Raw genomic sequence first — 20846 nt, 5'->3', positions numbered from 1 at the left:
GGTGGGTGGGTGGGAGATGTTTTATATAGGGAGGCCTCTCCTTAGATGCTACTTGAGCAGGGACCTCAGTGAGTGGGCCGTACATGTCATATATCTGGGGAAAAGCCTTCTGGTGGATTCTCTTGAACGCTGACTACCTAAATCTCTTGGCATTGACTCCATGCGATTTATTGCTCTAGTGTATTTTTCAGTATCTTTTCAGAAAGTGCCAGGTTTGCTTTTCAAGTATAGTATCTGTCTTGCCAAGCCTGGCAGACGGTGCTTATTTTGGTCTACACTTTGTTAGCAGATCAGTTCCATGTTGAGTTCAAATGGCACTCGGATTTCAAGAATGGCTCCACTCCTTTTTCTCCTAGAGGAATGGTAAATAGGCACTAAGAATCTGGTTAGCAAGTATCGAAGTAATTTTAAAATTCCTTATCAAATGAAAATGTACCCATGATTCTCCGTATTACTTTACCCTCCTTTCTTCAAGCCTCTCCCAAACCCAAGTCAACATTAAGGACCCTACCTACCTATTCAAAATGAAGAGTAACATTTATAATGAGATTACCCTTTGCCAGCACTACCATGCTGAGTTATTTGATTTAACCTTTCCAGCTGTCTCGGCATATTATCCTCATTTTTTAGACAAGTAGAGTGAGGCACAGTAATGGTACAACTTTATCCAAGGTCATGGAATTGGTAAGTGGTAAAGGCAGGATTTGAACCCTGGCAGTGTAATCCTACATTTTCAACTTCCACACAGCACAAATTTATGGGAGGTTATAATTGGGATGGGATTGCACTAGACACAAAGGAGCTGAGTAGGCTCCTTTGATTATCAGTGTTCCAAGCAAAGCTACACAATGTGTAGTTGGCCACATATATGTTTTCATATTACTTGGGCAAAAGTTTCTCCTCTAACAGTGTCTGCAGATTGGAAATTGTTAGCTTGTCCGCAAAGTTGTGAAATTGACAGATCTGTTTTCACCATCTCCAGGTCCCTTTGCTGCTTTTGTTGATATATATAATATTCCTCTATCATAACAGAAAAGGCCTGATAGCTATTATTTGCGCATGTCTTCTTGGTACCGCATCTCCAGGTTTTGTGTGTGTGGTTTGTTTCTTCTCTCACCTTTGGATCAATTCTCCTTCCTGCTTTTAGGTTCCTAGTGTCCCCACTGGCATCTAACCTCTTCCTCATCATTAAAACAGGGAAAAATGGCGTTCCCTGGAGGTTGCTCTATTGTGGACAGTCTGCTGAGGCTGCAGCAGTTGGGTACAGCTGTAAAAGTTAAAGTGACCCTTCTGGAACTTTGGGGCACATGTTCATTCTTCATCCATAGCATGTTGTTACTTTCTTTTCTCCCCTCCCTGTAATTTTTTCTCAAGTAAGACCCCCATTTGTATGAAATTGCTTTCTAATATGTTTGGCATAATTTTATTAGTTATTTAAAGACATGTTTGTAGCATAATCCTCCTTGTCTGACACATTAAAATTCATTTTAATGGTCTTTCTTAGCCTTTTTGACTATAGAAAATGAAGTTTTAATGAATGAGGTATATGGTTGGAACTTATCCTTGTGATTCATAGAGATTGCTACGTGGTATTTGAAAATAGTGTTTGTTCTGAGAAGGCTGATAGGATAATACAAAAGAGTTTTTGAAACTTTTTACATTTTCTTTAGGGACTTTACAATTTGTTGAATCATTGTTTTATTTGAAATTTAAGTTCATTATATTGCCACTGATTTTTCTTTTCTTTTTTATGAAATTAATGTGTTTTTCAACATGGCCAGATCATATCAGAATCAAGAGAAAATAAGGTTTTATCTTCGTTTCAGACTTGGGATCCATGTCTGTTATTTGTCTGAGAGATGCCAGATAGACAAATGACAGCATAGACATAACTCATTGTATTGCACTTTCAAGATTTTTTATTTTTTTAACAAATTTAAGATTTGTGGCAATCCTGCGTTAGGTAAGTTGATCAGTGCCTTCTTTCTGATAGCATGTGTTCCTTTAGTGCCTCTGTGTCACATTTTAGTAGTTCTCGAAATATTTCAAATTTTTTACTGTTGTGGTAACCTGTTATGTGATCTTTTTTTTTTTTTTGAGACAGAGTCTCACTGTTTTGCCCGGGCTAGAGTGCCGTGGCGTCAGCCTAGCTCACAGCAACCTCAAACTCCTGGGCTCAAGCGATCCTTCTGCCTCAGCCTCCCGAGTAGCTGGGACTACAGGCATGCGCCACCATGCCCGGCTAATTTTTTCTGTATATTTTTAGTTGTCCGATTAATTTCTTTCTAATTTTTAGTAGAGACGGGGTCTCGCTCTTGCTCAGGCTGGTCTCAAACTCCTGAGCTCAAACAATCCGCCCACCTCAGCCTCCCAGAGTGCTAGGATTACACGCGTGAGCCACCGCACCTGGCCTGTTATGTGATTTTTGATGTTACTATTGTAATCGTTTTGGGGGTGCCGTGAGCCATGCCCATATAAGTCAGTGAATTTAATGGATAAATAAACGTGTGTGTTCTCACTGTTCTACCAACCAGCCATTTCTCCATCTCTTTCCCTATCTTCAGGCCTCCCTATTCTCTGATACACAACAATATTGAAATTAGGCCAATTAATAACCCTACAATGGCCTCTGAGTGAATGTTCAGGGGAGAGGAGGAATTGTACATCTCTCACTTTAAATCAAAAACTAGAAATGATTAAGCTTAGTGAGGAAGTCATGTCAAAAGCTGAGATAGGCCAAACGCTTCTTGCATCCAAACCAAGTTATGAATGCCAAGGGAAAGTTCTTGAAGGAAATTGAAAATGCTACTCCAATGAACACAGGAATGATGAGAAAGCGAAACAGCTTTATTGCTGATATGGAGTAAGTTTAGTGGTTTCATAGAAGATCAGACCAGCTACAATATTCTCTTAAGCCAAAACCTACTCTAGAGCAAGGCCAACTCTCTTCAATTCTGTGAAGGCTGAGAGAGGTGAGAAAATTGCAGTAGAAAAATGTAAAGCTAGCATAGGTAGGTTCATGAGGTTTAAGGAAAGAAGCTATTTCTATAACATAAAAGTGTAGGGTAAAGCATCAAGTGCTAGTATAGAAGCTACAGCAAGTTATCCAGAAGATCTAGCTAAGATCATTGATGAAGGTGGCTGCACTAAGCAATAGATTTTCCACGTAGATGGAACCGCCTTCTTTCTGTTGGAAAAAGATGCCTTCTAGGACTTATTTAGCTAGAGAAGAAAAGTCAGTGCCTGGCTTCAAAGCTCCAAAGGACAGAGTGACTCTCTTGTTAGGGGCTAATGCAGCTGGTGACTAAGTTGAAGGGCCCATAAGAATTATGCTAAATTTACTCTGCCTGTGCTCTATAAATGGAACAACAGCCTGGATTACAGTACATCTGTAAACAGCATGGTTTATTGAATATTTTAAGCCCACTGTTGAGACCAACTGCTCAGAACATAAGATTCCTTTCAAAATATTACTGCTTATTGGCAAGACACCTAGTTACCCAAGAGCCCTGATGGAGATATACAAGTAGATTAGTGTTGTTTTCACGTCTGCTAACACAACATCCATTCTGTAGCCTGTGGATCAAGGAGTCATTGTGACTTTCAAGTCTTACTATTTAAGAAATACACTTTGTAAGGCTATAGCTGCCGTAGATAGTGATTCCTCTGATGGATCTGGGCAAAGTAAACTGAAAACCTTCTGGAAAGGATTCACCAGTCTAGATACCATTAAGAACATTCATGATTCATAAGAAAAGGTCAAATAACAACATTAACAGGAGTTTGGAAGAAGTTGATTCCAACCCTTATGGATATCTTTGAAGGGTTCAATCAAGACTTCAGTGGAGGAAGTAACTGCAGATGTGGTGGAAACAGCAAGAAAACTAGAATTAGAAGTGGAGCCTGAAGATGTGCCTGAATTGCTGCAGTCTCATGCTAAAACTTGAATGGATGAGGAGTTACTTATTGTGAATGAGCAAAGAAAGTGGTTTTTTTGAGATTGAATTTACTCCTGGGGAAGATGCTGTGAATATTGTTCAAATGTCAAGAAAGGATTTAGAATATTACATGAACTTAGTTGATACAACAGCAGCAAGGTTTGAGACAACTGACTCTAGTTTTAAAAGTTCTGTGAGTAAAATGCTATCAAACGGCATCACATGCTATAGAGAAATCCTCCTTGAAAGGAATAGTGAATGGATACAGCAAACTTCATTGTCCTCTTATTATAAGAAATTGTCACATGTCCAGCCTTCAGCAACCACCACCATGATTGATCAGCAGCCATGAAGCAAGACTCTCAGCAGCAAAATTATTATGACTCACTGAAGGCTCGGTGATAATTAGGATTTTTGGCAATAAAGTATTTTTAATTAAGGTATGTACAATTTTATACATAATGCCCTTGCACACTTAATAGACTACAGTGTAGTGTCAACATAACTTTTATATGCACTGGGAAACCAAAAAGTTTATGTGACTTGCTTTATTGTCATAGTCTGAAACCAAAACCTGCAGTATCTTCAAGGTATCCCTGTATTCACTTTTCCTATTCTAGTAATATGATGGTCATAAAATCAAAGTATTTCTTTCTCTAACCCCCCCTTCTCTCTCTCTCACTCTGTCTCTCTCTCTCTTTCTTTCTCTCCCTTCCTCTCCTTCTTCCTTCTTATCAATAAACATTAAATGCTAGGCGTCAAGATTCATGGACGTGGTTTCTAAGGTGTAGTAGGCTAATGAGAGGGTAACATGTAAATATAGGGATTATTTTACAGTCTGATAAATTCTTTAATAAAAGTTATACTTATCATCCAGTTTAATATTTCCTCACTTTCTTATTCCTTGAAACCTTATGCTTGAATTTTGGATAGACCAGGCATCAGCAAACTAAGAATGATTTTTACGTTTGTAAATGGTTGGGAAGAAAAATCAAAAGAATACTTTCATGACACATAAGAATTCTATGAAATTCAGATTTCAGTGTCGATAAATAGTTTTACTGGAACACAGCCACACTCATTTGTTTGCATTTAGTCTGTGGCTACTTTCACACTGCCTCAGAGTCGAGTAGTTGTGACAGAGACTGTATGACCCATACAGCTGAAAATGTTTACTGTCTGTTCCATTGTGGCAATAGTTTGTCAGCCTCTGCTTTGGACATTTATTTTTTCCCCCAGAAATTGCTGAGGTAAATTGATTGTGAACACATTTATTGAGTTCCAACTATGTGTCAAGACCTGGTCTAGGGACACAGGAAACAGCAGTAAACATGAGGGACGTGTTCCTTGCTGTCATAGAGTTTAGAGTCTAATGAGTGGAAGACAGTAAAGAAAGTGAAACAAAATAAGCCAAAATAATTAGATTATGAAAAGCGCGATTAAAGAAACATGAATACTGTGATAGAAGTACACTCTCTCACACTCTCTTTCTCTCCCTCTCTCAAAAGAATAGCAGGTGTGGAGGTCCTGAGTGTTCTAGCCACCAGGAAATGACGCTGTTATTTACTCCGTGGCCAAAGCTCAAATATTTTTGACTCTTACTTTTCTTTACATTCCCTTCTTTCTCTCTTCAGTTCATCAGGAAGAGCTGTCAATTCTACTTCCAAAACATAACTCAATTTTGTCTACTTTCTAATTCTGTTTTCTCCACAGACTAAGCCTCCATCATCTCTAACCTGAACTCTCGTAATCACTTCCTTAATTGTCTCCCTACCTCCAACCCCCCCTCCTTCCACCACTGTCTGTTCTCCAACCAAGAGCTCCAGTGGTCTTTTAAGAACTTGAGTCATTTATTATTATCATTTCCTTGCTGAAAACTGTCTTTGCTTCCCCACTGCCGTTAGAATTAAATCCAAACTCATTACCTGCCTGTTAAAGAAGAAGAAAGGAGGCAAATATGGCCTGAAAGTAGGGAATATGGAGCATTTGATGTGATGGACTGGATATAAGGTGAGAGAAGAAAGAAGTTTGATTCCTGTGTTTCTGGCTTAGCAAATGGGTGGAAAGGTAGAACCAGCTACTGAGCCTAGAAAGACTAAGGGGAATAAATTTGTTTACTGAAGCAAGGAAATGACTATGGGACACAAATCACAAATTGTGTTTTTATTAATTTAAATTCGAGGTACCCCTGTGATAGCCAGTTGATCTCAATAAAACATTTGGACCATTCAGTATGGTGTCAGAGGCAAGGTCTTGGCTGGGTATATAAATCTGGGAGTTGTCAGCCCATGGAGGGAATTTAAAGTCCTGGGACTGGAATAGCTTCCCTTAGAGACCAAGCGTAGGTCTGGAGGAAAAGTGGACCTTGAACAAGCCCTGAGGTCTGAACTAGTGGTTACTTCTTTGGGGAGGAGAAGAGTCTGGCAGAGGAATTCTTCCACTGGGGTTGAATGGTAAGAAATACAGGACTTACACTTATTTACACAGCGAAGAAGTTCATCATCATGGAGGAAGTGGGAATTTGGGCTAGACAAAAACAAAAGATTATTAAGAGCATCTTCTACAAACAAAAGTCTTTAGTGTAAATTTAATTCTGGGTCTTGTAAGATACAGTTTAGGAGTTCATTTAAATTTGTACAGGGTGAAAATAAGTTTGACCTTTATAATTGCTGTGTCAGAAGAATCACATGTTCTTTGACTTACTAGTTGATTTTTCCTCTATTACTTTTCTTCTGTTTTTAAGAACAATTGTGTGGATATCCATAAAGGCATCACAGACTCTTAGCATCTGTATCTGTTTTTGTTTATAATTACAATTGACTTAAGCCCCTTCCCCCCTTTTAAGCTAAGTAAAATATAGTTAGGAATTTTTTAATATAATATCTCGTAGTAGATTGAGGCAAGGGAATAGTGTTCAATTAGAGGCTAAATGTCACCTCTTACATGAAGCTTCTAATCATTTTGTCTGTCTCTTTTCATAAGGCATTCAAATCACTATACTGTAGCTATAAAGGGTGTCATGTCAGAGCTAGGCTACTTGGATTCAATCCTGGCAGTGCCACTGACAAGCTCAAATGATCTGGTAAATTATTCTGCTTTGTTGGGCCTCAGTTTCCTCATCTGGAAAATGAGTATAATAGTATCAACCTGATAGAGTTATTGTAAGGTTTAAATGAGACAATTTATGTAAAGCACAGAGCCTAGTGCCTGATGCATGGTTTTGTGTCGATGAATGTTAAATATTGCTATTACCACATCTAAACTCCCTGCAGACTCTACCTTAGTTGAGGACAGAGGCTGTGTGAATCTTTTGTGTTACTCTCTTTTAGTGCCTTATATATAGTGAAGCATTTGAAAGAATTTATCTTTATGAAATAATGGCATTCTCGGAGAGACTTTTACTTGGATAAAATAAGTGATGAAACTAAATTGAAAAATCTTACTTATCGTCCTTTGTTGTGTAGTGGAATCTGTAGGAATTGTTAGCCTGTGAACCACCCCTAAAGAACCTATATTGCTTTTATCCAAGCTACTTTTATATAAAAGATAACAGCAGTAAGGAAAACTCTAGCATCTTGTTCATTTTGGCTCAGGTACAATTTTTTTTTTAATGAAGTAACGTCTAGCTTTATGTTAATATTAACTGTATTGGGAGGGAAAACTTGAATTAATCTTTGAGAAGTTTTATTGCTGTTTTATGGGCTGCTAAGCTATAGTTGACCATTTAAGGGGGCATTTAACAAAATTATCAAGTACATTGCTGCATCACTTCTTTTCATGGAGTTCACCGACAATAACTAAGATTTGCACAGTCATGAATGAGGGTCTCTTACAGATGATTTGCTGAGGCTCCAGGGTATTAATGGAACTGATCAGTGCTGCAGTCTGAACATAGAACAGTTTGACTCCCCACGGTGCTCTCAGATCAGATTTAAGAGCAATTTAGAAAAAAAAATGTCTGTATGAACACTTAGCTAAAAGATGTCGTTGATTTATAAGCATTTATACTCTTTCTTATCCCCAAATGATTTGATGGGTGACATGAGCAATATTTTAAGCAATATTATATCAGGAAGGCTGGAGTTTTCTAATGTATATACTCTCAGGGGGCAAAAGGTTAGAAATTGATTTTTCTTTGTGTAACCAGTACCTAGCACAATACTAGGCTATTCATGCTTTGTTGAACTGTGGGCTAAAACCCAGAAAGTTGGTATCAGAGGGTTAGGACAGTCGGGTCTGGTTTGGGACAGGCCAGCTGCCTGGGGGTTGTGTCAGTGGCTGGGCAGAACGCTCCATTGATTATTGCTTTGGCTTTTTGTCAAGAGTGAATGGTATATAAGAAAAGTTGGTTCAAGGGAAATGAAGCCAAAGAGAAGAGAGGAAAAAAAGAAGTAAACAAAGAACTGAAAAAGGTTAGAGGAAAGCCCCGCTCTGAATAAGCTCAAATGTGTCTCAGCATAGAGCATTACAGACAGGTGCAGAGGCTCTGCTTACGGAGCGGTGCTGTCTCAGAAGACAGGAAATTATCTTGTGACCTGCTGGACCAAATAGTCTTTTGGCTGGTGTGAGGTAGTTGAGCCTCTGAGTGACTTTCTTCTTTTTCAGCTCTGATTCTTTCAACACTGGGGTAGCTAATTTCTAAAACAAAGACCCTGAGACCCAGAGGGGTTGAATGGCTTGCCCAAGGTCACAAGCAGTCAGGCCCCCTTTAGGAAGTGACTCCCTGCAAACCAGAGGCTTTCACCTCTAAAACAGACTGACTGTGAGATGTGCCATTCTCCCCCGTCATCAGAAGTGTTTGAGGCACAATGAGACTGATCTCTTGTCAGGCATACTGTAAAGAAGATTCTTACAAAAGGATCTGATGACCTGTAAGGTCCCCTTAGAACTTAAAATTCTATGATTCTAGCTCCAGTTTCATGGATTTCATATGACAGTCCTCTCCCTAGCTCCTTTTAGAAATAGATCTTTGAAAGCCTTTTGTTATATTTTCTATTTAAAATAACAATTAGCTTTTCATCTCAGGTACTTTATAGTATACCATGTGCATTATTCATTTGGAATATTAGTTCACCAGCTAATGGCCCACAATTTTAGTTATATATGAAGTAGTAGTTTGGTGAAATAACATTGCGGCTCCTCATTAAACCGAAAGCTCCAGCAAGCTTCTTGTTGCAGAGAGACCCTCATTTTCCCAGCTGTCAACCTGACTGATATTTTAATTTTTCTGCCCTGTGGAAAACTTCAGTCTCTTATCCAATAGATAAATGAGTGAACCCCCAGGAAATGCAGCAGAATGTTTCTGTTTGCCAATGCAATGAATGCAGAAGCTAATAAATGTCTACTTCTGTCGGGAGGAGGCGTGTAATGAGTAAATGATGAGAAAAAGAATTCGGGGAAACAAATGATCAATCCAATCTAAGATGACAAACAATTTCTTAATAACTTGGTCTGTAGTTGGAGAGAGGGCTTCACCAGGCAAAGAGGATGCCTGTTGAAACTAAGCCTACCACAAGGCCATTTCCCTCTAGCTGCTGATGGATTTGGTCTGGTTACATTTGGGTCACACTGAGCAATAAACTGAGAATCGAATACAGCCCGGTTATTGCAGACTTTCTTTGACCTGTAATTTCTGCGAATGTGTGCTAGGAAAACGGATCATCTCAGAGCCTAGTTCACATTATTTACCCCAGATTCCGTTTATATTTCACATTTGTCTTTTTAATAAAGACCTTTTTCAGAAGTAAAGATCCAGCCTCTTTCCTTTGAGATGTGTTCAGATCATGAGGGTTGCACAAGAATCTCTTTCCTTTGGGGTGAATATACTGTTCTTTAAAGCACTTTCGTGGACCTCAACTCCCTAAATCCCCAGTGTCTGCCTTGTGTGGGAACTAACGGAATGCATGTGCTTTGTCCCTGTGGATGAATGCATTCTGGCGCACAGGTCTTATTTGGAAGGACTTTGATTTTCACTCTGCAGAATGCACGGTATGATTAAGATGGAGTAAATAAGATAGGCCTTGGAAGGAGAGTTGTAATCCACATGGAAGATGTGACAGAGTGACATCATGCCAGACTGAAAGATCATTTGTCGAGATGCATTTTATTATCACCCCTTTGTGGGATCTTTCTAAGAACATTTCTCAGAAAAGTCACGTGGAAAAGATTGGCTACCAAATACTAGCAGTTTTCAGGGACAGATTTTCATGAATATTTCTAGAAGACTATCAGTCTTGCTTACTGGTCCTCCATAATTATCTTTTCCTCTCCACTCCCACCCCCACCCCCCAGTCCTTCCCTTTTCAAATCACAACATATTCTGGCATATTTCAGTAGTACATGAATGAACTGCATTCCTGCAGTTGAGGAGTGAAACTTGTAAGTAGAGTTTAGGGCCATAAGGCAGGAAAATGCTACTGAGCCATGAAATAGAGGCTGAACAGAGGCAATACTGCCGGGCCCTCAGTGTCCTTGGCAGCATGTGAAATGCATCTTAGAGATTCAGGGATCTTGCATGGTACTTTCCAGGGGAGAGCCATTATACCTGAAAGCTAAGACTTTGCAGTGTGCCTCTATTCACATGCATATTTCTATGCCAGGTCTTTCAAAAGGCCTTTCCTTTGAATTCCAAAAGGTTAACCTTTTTTTTGGGTTGGTTGGTTGTTCTTTTTCCACTTTTGAAATCTTTTTCTAATTCATATCTGAAAATTTTAACCCTTAAATTAAGACTGACTTTTTTATTCACCTACCTAGCACTATGTGCATTGCTAGCACTAGGGAAAAGCATGTCACAGTTATTATTAACATCTGAGTTTGTGCTTAAATCCATAGAAGGAAATTAAAACTTCAGATAGGTGTATCCTCTGCATGGGATCTTCTATTGCTTGGGTATTGTGGTTCGTTCTACTTGACTGTTAAGGAGTAAATAAAGAAAAGCATGAATTTGTGAAGTATTCTGTAGGGTGCCATCTATTGCTTTGTACTGAAGTAACTACAGTATTTTAAATCTCAAGACATAAGGCCTTCTAGCCCTGGACTTAGAGAACAAGGCCCGGACTAATTTGGTTCTAGCACTTATAGTATCTTAATGTTTTGGAACACCAAGCAAATGTGTAACCTTGTTTAAACATACTATTCTGGGTAGGTAAAATAAAAACAATAACCTCTAACCTTACTTCCTCCTTGGCTGGTTTTTATAATAAAATCAAATGAAATAAAAATAAATAATTGATTCCTAGCAATATTTACTGTTTAGAGTCCAGGTCTCTACCTGCCTCCCTATATTTTCAACCCTTGTGATGGAATTGTGTTCACTTGAAAAGGAAGAATCTTCAGGGCCTCACCTTTTTCCAGAGACATTTTAATATGAATATTATATCCCAGTAGACTATAAGCACTGGAATCACATAACTACTTTTTTCAAAAAATACCTTACTCAGCTACTAGTACCTTACTCTGTAGGAGTTGGATGTCAGTAAATATTTGGTTGACTAAAGAGTGAACATTGACCCACTTAACAAATGGCAAAAGAATTTCAGAGACACCAAGAATAAAAAGAGTTTTAACTTTCATAATTTAAAATACGTTTGTCCCCTATCCCCTTTTAAAAATTAATCCCTACTCTTTCATCTATATTGACCTCATGTATGTATACATTTGTAGCATGTGGAAATGTCAGGTTTTTGTTTTTATTTTTATTTTTTATTCTGGATAAGAGAGGTGGTGCAGTTTGGAACATCGTAAGAAACTGTTGCGTAACTCTCCTTATTCTTAAATCTATTCACCAAGGGCTAAAAATTAAAGAAATTTAAGCATTTCATCTCTCCTTTTTCCTCTTAGGGAGGGAGGAAAAAAGCAAACACTAAACAACCCCTATCATGTTATCATGTGGAAAATCTATTACTTACTTTCGCTCTTTCCTATGGTTGAATATTTGTTTTTCAATTTTCAATATTTTAGCTACATTTTTATACATATCCACGATTATTTCACATATTTCTAGAAATAAAACTTCTGTGTCAAGGGCATGCATCATTGAAAGGCATTTTAAACATGTTGCCATAAATTATTCCTGTTTATACTCTTACCAGCAGATTATGAGGGAGCCCGTTTCCTCATACACTCATTGGTACTTAATACTATTAACAGAAAAAAACAAACCGTAAAATAATTTAAAGAGGTTTATTCTGAGCCAATGTGAGTGACCATGGCCAGGAGAGACACAATCTCAAGAGATCCTGAGAAACTGTGCCTGAGGAAATCAGGTTACAGTTTGGTTCTGTACATTTCAGGGAGACGGGAATTGCAGGTAAAATCATAAATCAATACATGGAAGGTATACATTGGTTCGGCCGGAAAAGTTGGGATATCTTGAATAGGGGGCTTAGAAGACATAGGTGGATTTAGAGATTCTTTAAATTGGCAATTGGTTGAAAGAGTTAAGCTTTGTCTGAAAATTTGTAGTCAGTAGGAAGGAATGCCACAGTTAAAATAAAGGGGTCTGTTATCTGCCATGTGATACCATGCCAGCAAAAAAGGACCCGTTTAACCAGATTTTGTGGATTGTAAGGCGTGACTTAACCCTTCCCTTGCTTGGCCTCGGGTCCTGTTCATAATTTGATGTTTTACTGCTGTTTTGTCAGTCTTGTATCTCTAAGGTTAATGCTGATCAATTATTGTGTCTAAACTCTAGAAGGGAGAGGATATACAAGGCATGTCTGACCTCCCTTCCCATCATGCCAGGAACTCAGTTTTAGGGTCTTTCTGGATTACCCTTGGCCAAGAGGGGGTCCATTTAGTTGGTGGGAGGATTAGGATTTTATTTTTAGTTTACAATACGTCTGTGTGTGTAAAAGAAAAACAAAAAGCAAACAAAACAGCGAATTTGATAGATGTAAAATGAAATTATTTTACCAATCTTTGTCTCACAAATGTTTTCAAATGCTACTATCAAGGAAATGTATTTCCGAAATACCTGTAGTCTAGATCTTCCCCCTCCCTCCTTCTAATCACAAGACTTTAAAGAATGGCATTTTCTTTTAGGTGGAATTTTAGCTTAGAAAATAAAATTCTTTTTAAAATTTTGCTTTTGGTTGGGTTCTACAGGTTTTCTCCTAGTTAGACATCTGGTAATGCATAATACCAGTGACAAAAGTAGATTCACAAACGAGAAACTGTCACGGATGGTAATTCCATGCCCCCTGCCTGCACCAATCCCAAGACTGTCTTTATTGAATATAGGTGTTAAATGTGTGCATTAAAAGAGTGAGTACCGTAGTTCTTAATGAGTAACTCATTAAGTGATGTTATTTCTGTCACCTTTTATGTGTCGATAGGTGACACAAATAACTTTCTAAGCATAGTGATGAAATTATCTTTTGAAGCTTAAGAATGCTTTGCCTCATGTATATACATCATCAGAGTACCTCCTCATAACGGCTTTTAGCTCCTAACTCTGCTGGGGTCAATCAGAAGTTTTTCATTATATTATTCACTTAGGGAGATGTACACAGTCTGGGATTCTGAGCTTGTTCATGGCACTCACCCTTTACGAGAGGTATGTATTTTCTGTGGTTTTGCAAAGGTCCTACTTCTGAGCAAATAGATTTGATTCATTTGGGGTTTCTTCTCAGCTGGCACCAACCAAGTGTATCATGTCTGTGAAAGAGTTCAGAGGTTTGCTCAATATTCAGGAAAGTTTTATGTAAGTAGATTTTCTGAATCAGAATGAATTATTTGTGTTGGCCTCTATTAGACTGTCTCTATTTCGTCTTGCTAGAAACATCTGATGAGATTATATTTTTAAAAGTCCAGTTCTATGCAAAAGTGGCAAGCGTGCAAGCTGTATCGTGGCCCCTCCAACCTCCTCAGTCAGGACTCCTTTTCTCCCAAATACTTTTTCTTCCTGGCGGGATTCCTTTGTCACTCCGTGCACTTTTGTTTTGGGAAGGGTTCTTCTTGGTCCCACCTATCAGTTATGAGTCTCTCTTAGGAAGTTAATTGATAATAAGCTAAAGGATAATGAATAGATTTACTCAGTTTCATATCCTGGATTCCAAAGAAATAATCTCAGTGGTCTTCTAATTCTCTATGAGAACCTTTAAAATTTGTTTTTACTCTTCTGTGACTAATGTATTTTCAGTCAATATGATAGACCTTACAAGTTCGAGGAACAGGAGGTCAGGTGACAAAGCTTACTACCTCCTATAGCATTTGCACTGTAATATGGAGCCCTTGAAGACTAAAAAGACAACAAACAGAAGCCCATTATCTTTGTGCAATATCGTTGGTTAATTGTTCAGAGCTCTCTGCCCCCGGCCTTTCAGGTATCTTCAGCTTTCCATTCCTAGGGCCTACCCCTGGACTCACCCATATTAACTCTTTAACGATAATGCTTTCTGAATGAATGAATCTTAAGGTTTCCCTTCTTTAAAGCCAGAGAAAGGCCAGGGAAGAAAGTGAAATGAGTAAGCCAGTATCATCAAAGTGAGCATCTGTTGTAAATCCATCAGATTATTAGAATCAAGTTGTGAATGAATGCAGAGCTAAACAGAGTTGCTGTTAAAGGAGCTAATGTTTGCCTGTCTCCTCTACAGTAAGGATTATCATTTATGGCTTTCTTCTTAGCCTGCAGTTTTCAGGAAGGCTCAGTGTGCATGTGATTGCACTAGCGCTTATGCTGAGAAAGCACAAAAGAGTTTGTTTGTTCGATTTATAGAGTTCCTTTTCACAGGAGATGATATGAGACCAGCCGGGGTAGAGTGGAGTGCAAGCCTGAGATGTGTTGGCAATTCAAATGTGACACTTTCTGTAGAAAGCCATACAGTGGTGATGCTAGTAAATGTACATGTAGCATCACCTCATTGAGCATTTTCCAAGTAAGACTTATTTATGGCCTGGAGAATGACTGTGTCACATTACACAGACCTGGAGAGAATGGAAGGTTCCTGCCCTGGTAACATGCAGTAATTCAGGAATTACTCTACAGATCTTGGAAGACATCACGATAAATTCTCATGATAACCCTTCTGATAACTGTGAAATTGCTTTGTCTCACCCTTGTAGAAGAAACAGTGAGATATATAACCATGTAAAGAGCAGAAAGGTCTCAGATGTGTAATATAGAAGTCCAAAAGGTGAGTGTAGAACGGTTGTACTGTTTTATCACAGGGAGAAGAGATACAAACAATAGAAAGATTTAAGGCCTTTTATTGGCATTATTAAAGAAATAATCATGAGAAAAATTAAAACCCTACATTTGGGATAAATGGGAAGTCTCAATCTAAGTATGGAAAATGGGGAAAGGATCAGAGAGTCACTTTCCCGGTAATATCTAGATAAGTTAACTTTTGGGCATGATAAGAATTTAGTTATAATGTCTGCTGGAAATTAAGGCATGATTTTCTTGTAAAAAATGTAAAAGCCCATGCTAAAACCTTAAATTGTTATAGAAGGCTATATATAAAATAAAGGGGAAAAGTATCTTCTCACATCTGTAGCAACTGTTGCTTGTAGAACATTTCTGGGTATATATGTGCACATATATATGCTTATCATTTTAGAAAGTACTATTCAAAATATTTTGCCGCATTCTGTTTTCATACTTCATGGATCTCTTTCCATATCAACACAAGCAGATCTCTTTTATTCCTAAAGGGGTCAGAATAAACTTTTTCAAGTAGAGAGAACCGAGATGAAGCTCGAATGGTCTGACAGAAATAGCTAGAGAAATTAAAAGGAAATAAAATCACAGCTAACTTAAGAACAGAATATGAAGGGTAGTTAGATACTTCAGAGAAATACAGGGCTTCAGAGACTCATTAGAAAAACCACTTCCTAGAAATAAAAAATTCTACATAGTGATCCTGTGGCACTGTAATTCTTTACTAATTATACATTTATTTATGTGATTTTTAAAATGTATGCCTGTCTCTCTCTCCCCCATTATACCATAAGTTCCATACAAGTGGGGCCATGTGTCTATTTGCTCATCATTGTGTTCTAAGTTCCAGGCCTCGTGTTTGGCACACATCTTTAGTTTTACAGAATGAAGAAATGAACAAATAAAAGGAAACTTAGAATGCCACATGAGTTTTTGGTGCACTTATTTATTAAATTGACCAGGTGAAGAAACTGAGGCATGAGCTAATATATCTAAGGTTATCTTTGTGTAGTGGCAAGGCTGTCAGTGCATCTAGGATTCCCATTCTAATTAGCAAACTAAATCAAGAAAAAAAACCCTGAGACTCTAATTAGTGAAGTTTCTAAAGCTCCTGGAATAAAACTAGAAATGCCAGAAGCAGCTCTGAATAGCTCTGTTTCTTTATATGAGAAATAGTAAAGATGAAATGACAGGGTAATTACAAAAGCAGTTTATTAATTTTGCCCAGGTATCCAGGAGACAATGGGGTTTTCATGAAATGTGGCTTCTCAAAGATGGTAAGATTTGATGCTAGAGTTAAACATGGCTTTAAAATTTTTGAATTCTTCCTGTTCTTTGTTGGAAAAGGGGAGAGACCCAAGGAAATAGAGATTTCTGACAAGTGGAAGTGAAGCATTTCTATAAAGGAGAAGGATACTCTTGGTGTGTCATTGCTTTTGACTTTGTTCAAGTTATTCATGAGGTGTACGAAAAGCAAACATCTCAGGGCTAAAAGAAGGTCTATTCCTGATTAGTTTGACCCCGTACATCGTAAGCATAGAATGGCTTAACACATTGACTGCCGCACTAGGGAAAAAAATGTTTTCCCCGGGGACACAGTGTTTTATTAAAACAAAAGGATCCTTTCTAATTTGTTATTTTTTATTGTTTTCTGTGTGTGAGTTATATGCAATGCAATCCACATTTTAGAATTGAATTGTCAGTATTAATTGTAACAATAAGAACATCAACAAGTAAGATTTTCACAAACCAACTGCAGGGTTTTGCTTCACACGGCCCCCGGGCTGAAAACTAGCCTGAGTTAAATACAACTCACATGGCAGTCAGTGTGTTAAAGTAGAAAGAGGTGCATTTTCCTTTTAGTTAGTAAAAGTCTAGAGGTAGGCAGTCTAGGGTTGGCATGGTGGCTATGTTATCATGAGAGCGCCAGGTTCCTATTGTTCCATTCCAACACCCTAACACAGGGTTTCTTTCCTTTTTAAAGTCAGTTTCCCAAGCTGGCTGCTGGCGCTCTGGCCATCACATCTGCATTGCAGACTGGAAAAAAGAGCTCAAGGCAAAAGTGCTGAAAAGATTCCCTGCCAGCTGAGCTCCGCTCCCTTTAAGCATCCTACCTGCAAGTCCCACATAACATTTCTGCTTACAGCTCAGCCTGCCTGTAAGCAAGCTTGGAATTTTAGTTTGGTTGACTATATATCTAGCTTAAAACGAGGGTTATCTTGAGAAGTAAGGAGTGATGTCGGAAAGACTAGCCAATGATAGTCTTGTTTCCACAGGGAATCTTCATTTGTCTTGAGTGACTATAGAGTGTCAGAGGATTTTTGATTCATTGGAAACTGCTAACTTAGTCATTTATTATTGATTACTAGTGATACGGATTTAAAAAATAGGGCTGAGAAAAATTCAGATACACACAAATGGTTATTAGCAGAAATTTAGAAGTACTCAGGATACTTTTGAGTTTAACACTTACACAAAACAAATAGCAACGCTGAATGTTAGAAAGGTAGACATGCAGTTCGAATCCATCTCCTTGGTGATTGTTCTTCATGAGGTTCCTTTGTAGTTGTGTAGATAAGTCAGTGGGAATCCAGGCTCTTTGGATTACCTAGGTAGCCAAGGGTTGTTGGCACTAGTGGTTTTGTAATTAAGAACCTTTGCCTTCCACCAGCAGAAACCAGGCTCTATGCCAAGTACCGGACTTACATTGTCCCATTGATACAATCATCCTGAAAGATAAAGTCCTCATTTTAGGTGCTAGAAAATGAGACTCAGTTTAAATAACCCAAACCATTTCTTGGTGTACCTTTTAGAAATAAAATACTGGATCTGATATCCTGTGAATCTGAACCAGTGTTGGCAGTTTGCAAGCTATTTAAATATTAGCTGATTTTCCTGTCTTAGTGAGAGGGGAGTGGTGGTAAGGAGGGAAGGAAGGGGATGAAAGGAGAGAGTCCAGGGAAGTGGAATGAAGGCCATGGGCTTCAGAAGTTCCAGTAATAAAAGGTTCTTTAAGATGCCAACTTCTGTACTCAAGGGCCACTTTTCTCACTGAGAATTTCAAATTCCTTCCACTGTTCTTCTGCTCACCTATAACAGACTTCAAAATGTACAGGAACATCCCTTCTTTCCCTGTGTGCAAACAAAAAAGAAGAAGAAAAAAAAAAAGGAAAAAAGAATATACAGAAACGTAGGAAAGGCAAAACCCAAGACAGCCATTAGGCTTTCTGATAGAAGGTTTTTCAGAAAAATACTGAAACCACTAGATAAACTATATTTGGACTATTAGTGATTTTTTAAAAAACAATTTTATAGCTCTTAAAATCATGGTAAAAAAATGTGATTACATTGCAAAGTCAGTCTCTTTATTCTGTGTAATTCTATAAAAAGACAGGATGGTTGACAAAGGCCTGAACTCTTTTTGAACACCTGATGCCACTGAATAAATGACTGTTTCAGAGCTTCTGTGCCTGGAATTGTATCTGCGCTGCAATTAATGCAGCAGTAAATTGGGTCTCCAAATGCTTAGCTCTCACCTTTGGGGAGACATACTTACCTTCATCTAGCTGATTATGTGTTATTACAAAAAGTACAAATAACACTGTTTAGAATCCAGCTGAGCAATAGGAATGCTCTTATTGGCATTGGTGTTTGTACATCCTGGCCTAGACCTTTATTTGAATTGGCTGGCCACTTCAAGTGACACTTGTGTGGGTGTGGGTTTAGGAGGGAGAGAGGCGTATAGTGGTTAGTGGCAATTACAGCTCAACTGAGAAAGGAGAGCCACACCTTCAGCCAGTCTGCTCACTTCCCAGATCAGACTCGTTCCTTCCCCTATTCACTCTGTGCTGGACACCGTGGAGTTGCCACCGGCCTGTAATGGACAGTGAGTAGTAAGTAGTGTTATTCTCCTCTGGGAAGTAGTGTCTTGCCACCAGAATTTAAATTGTACCTCAGCACTAGTGTGACATAGTCATTCCCTAATCTCTGTATAAGGCATTCTGTAAAAGATCTAACAAGAGCTAGTAAAATTTTTCTCATGACCTCTTTGATTTGTTCTTTTCTTGTATGCTACAGGTATGATCATATTAGTTATAATAGAACAGAAGTGAGATTCAGAATCTGAGAAGATACTGCAAGAATACTGTGTACATGTTTTCTTTTGATCTAATTTAGAACTTGAAAACAGATACTTTTCAAATCTAGCAATAATGTGTATCCGTGCATGTGCATCTTAATATATACTTTTAAAAGGGAGCCTTCCTGAAAATGGAAAATGGCAGCGTATCACACATTGAAAAACTTGGGCCACGGCCAGCCCAGGGAACTTGGGAATGATGCCCACTCTTGTGGGTTCCTATTTCCTTCCTACACTGTCTGAAAACTTTGTTCTTGGGTATGAGAATACCAGATGGGTAAATCCCCCCCCCACCACCCCAAATTAGAAGTTTAAAGGAGATTGGAAAGACATATTGGGATACTTGCATCTAAAATCAACCACACTGTTTTGTGCGTGATTTTGCACTGTTACCTCAACTCTCCATAGCAGGTACAATAAATTGGCTCAGTAAACACCCATTCCCAATTCCTTTCTTCTCTTTCTTTACTGTAGAAGTGAGGAAACAAAAATAATTTCCCACTCTCCTTTGCAGTCAGGGTTGTGCGTGATATAAAATTCTGGGCAGAGAGGTGGAAGTGGAAATCTCTTTACCTTCCAGAATCTTCTTCCTTCCTTAGAGCATGGGCATAATAACTGTAGGTGTAGCAGCTATCCTAAGACCGTGAAGACAAAAGGCAACTGCTGAGGGTGGAAAGGAAGACAGAAGAGAACCTAGTTATTTGTTGAGGGACTTGGCAGCTATATTAGCCTTGGGTTTCGAACATCCAGACTTCTTATTATATGAGAAAAATAAACCCCTTACTTGTTTAAGCTCCTGTTTGTAGCTTCGACTATTACTATACTGTTAATTGAAATTGAACACTATCTTAAGTGATAACCATTCCTTTTTGTGTGGCATTGCAGGCTAGAGCATTTGTCAATTTGTAGGAGACATAAATACAGTATTTTATCTTATCCTTCTTATAACATTATTTCATTTACTTTAGACTTTTCTCTGTCCCATCCTGTTTTAAATAAGAGCAAAAGTTGAAGTGCAGTTCAGAATAGCTAGTGTCAGTCTAACATTATTTTTCTGTAAGTTTTGTGTGTCAGGTATTTTGCTGAGTGCTCTAAGTATGATGATAAATATGACAAGATACTTGCCCTTAAGGAGCTTATGGACTAGTTGGGGAGAACACACAGAAACACATATCGTTGGTACATTATGGTAGGTGCTTGATGAAGGTCCGTTTTTTCTGAGAACACAGAGAAAGAGCATAAACCAGTTAGCTTTTAATATATAATGAATCACCCCAAACTTAGTGGCTTAAAACAACCACCATTTATTTACCCCCTGATTCTGCAGGTCACCAATTTGGGCTGTTATCAGCTGGGCAATTCTAGTCCCAGCTGGGCTTACTCCTGCTGAGTTGGCTGAGGTTTGGCTGGTCTAGGATGTCCTCAGATGGGTTCTTGCAATCTCTCTTACTCCTGCAGGCCAGCCTGGGGTCACTGATGTGGCATCTGGACAGGGTTCCAAGAGAGAGGCCTAGGTTTGGAACTGGTACATCGTTACTTTTATCACATTCTATGGCCAGAACAAGTCACAAACGGCCCAGATGGAAGAGGTGGGGGAGTAAGCAAAGTA

General features: G+C 38.5%; 1 protein-coding gene across 1 annotated transcript in view; it reads left to right on the top strand.

Annotated features, from left to right (window-relative positions):
* The window catches only part of CHCHD3 (coiled-coil-helix-coiled-coil-helix domain containing 3), a 303246-nt gene that overhangs the window by 222213 nt on the left and 60187 nt on the right, over positions 1-20846 (top strand). The window lies entirely within an intron of this gene.

The sequence above is a fragment of the Propithecus coquereli genome, unplaced genomic scaffold (assembly GCF_000956105.1).
Source record: "Propithecus coquereli isolate 6110/MARCELLA unplaced genomic scaffold, Pcoq_1.0 Scaffold335, whole genome shotgun sequence".
NCBI lineage: Eukaryota > Metazoa > Chordata > Mammalia > Primates > Indriidae > Propithecus > Propithecus coquereli.
The sequence above is the reverse complement of the archived record's forward strand: the minus strand, read 5'-3'. Positions and strand labels throughout refer to the sequence as shown.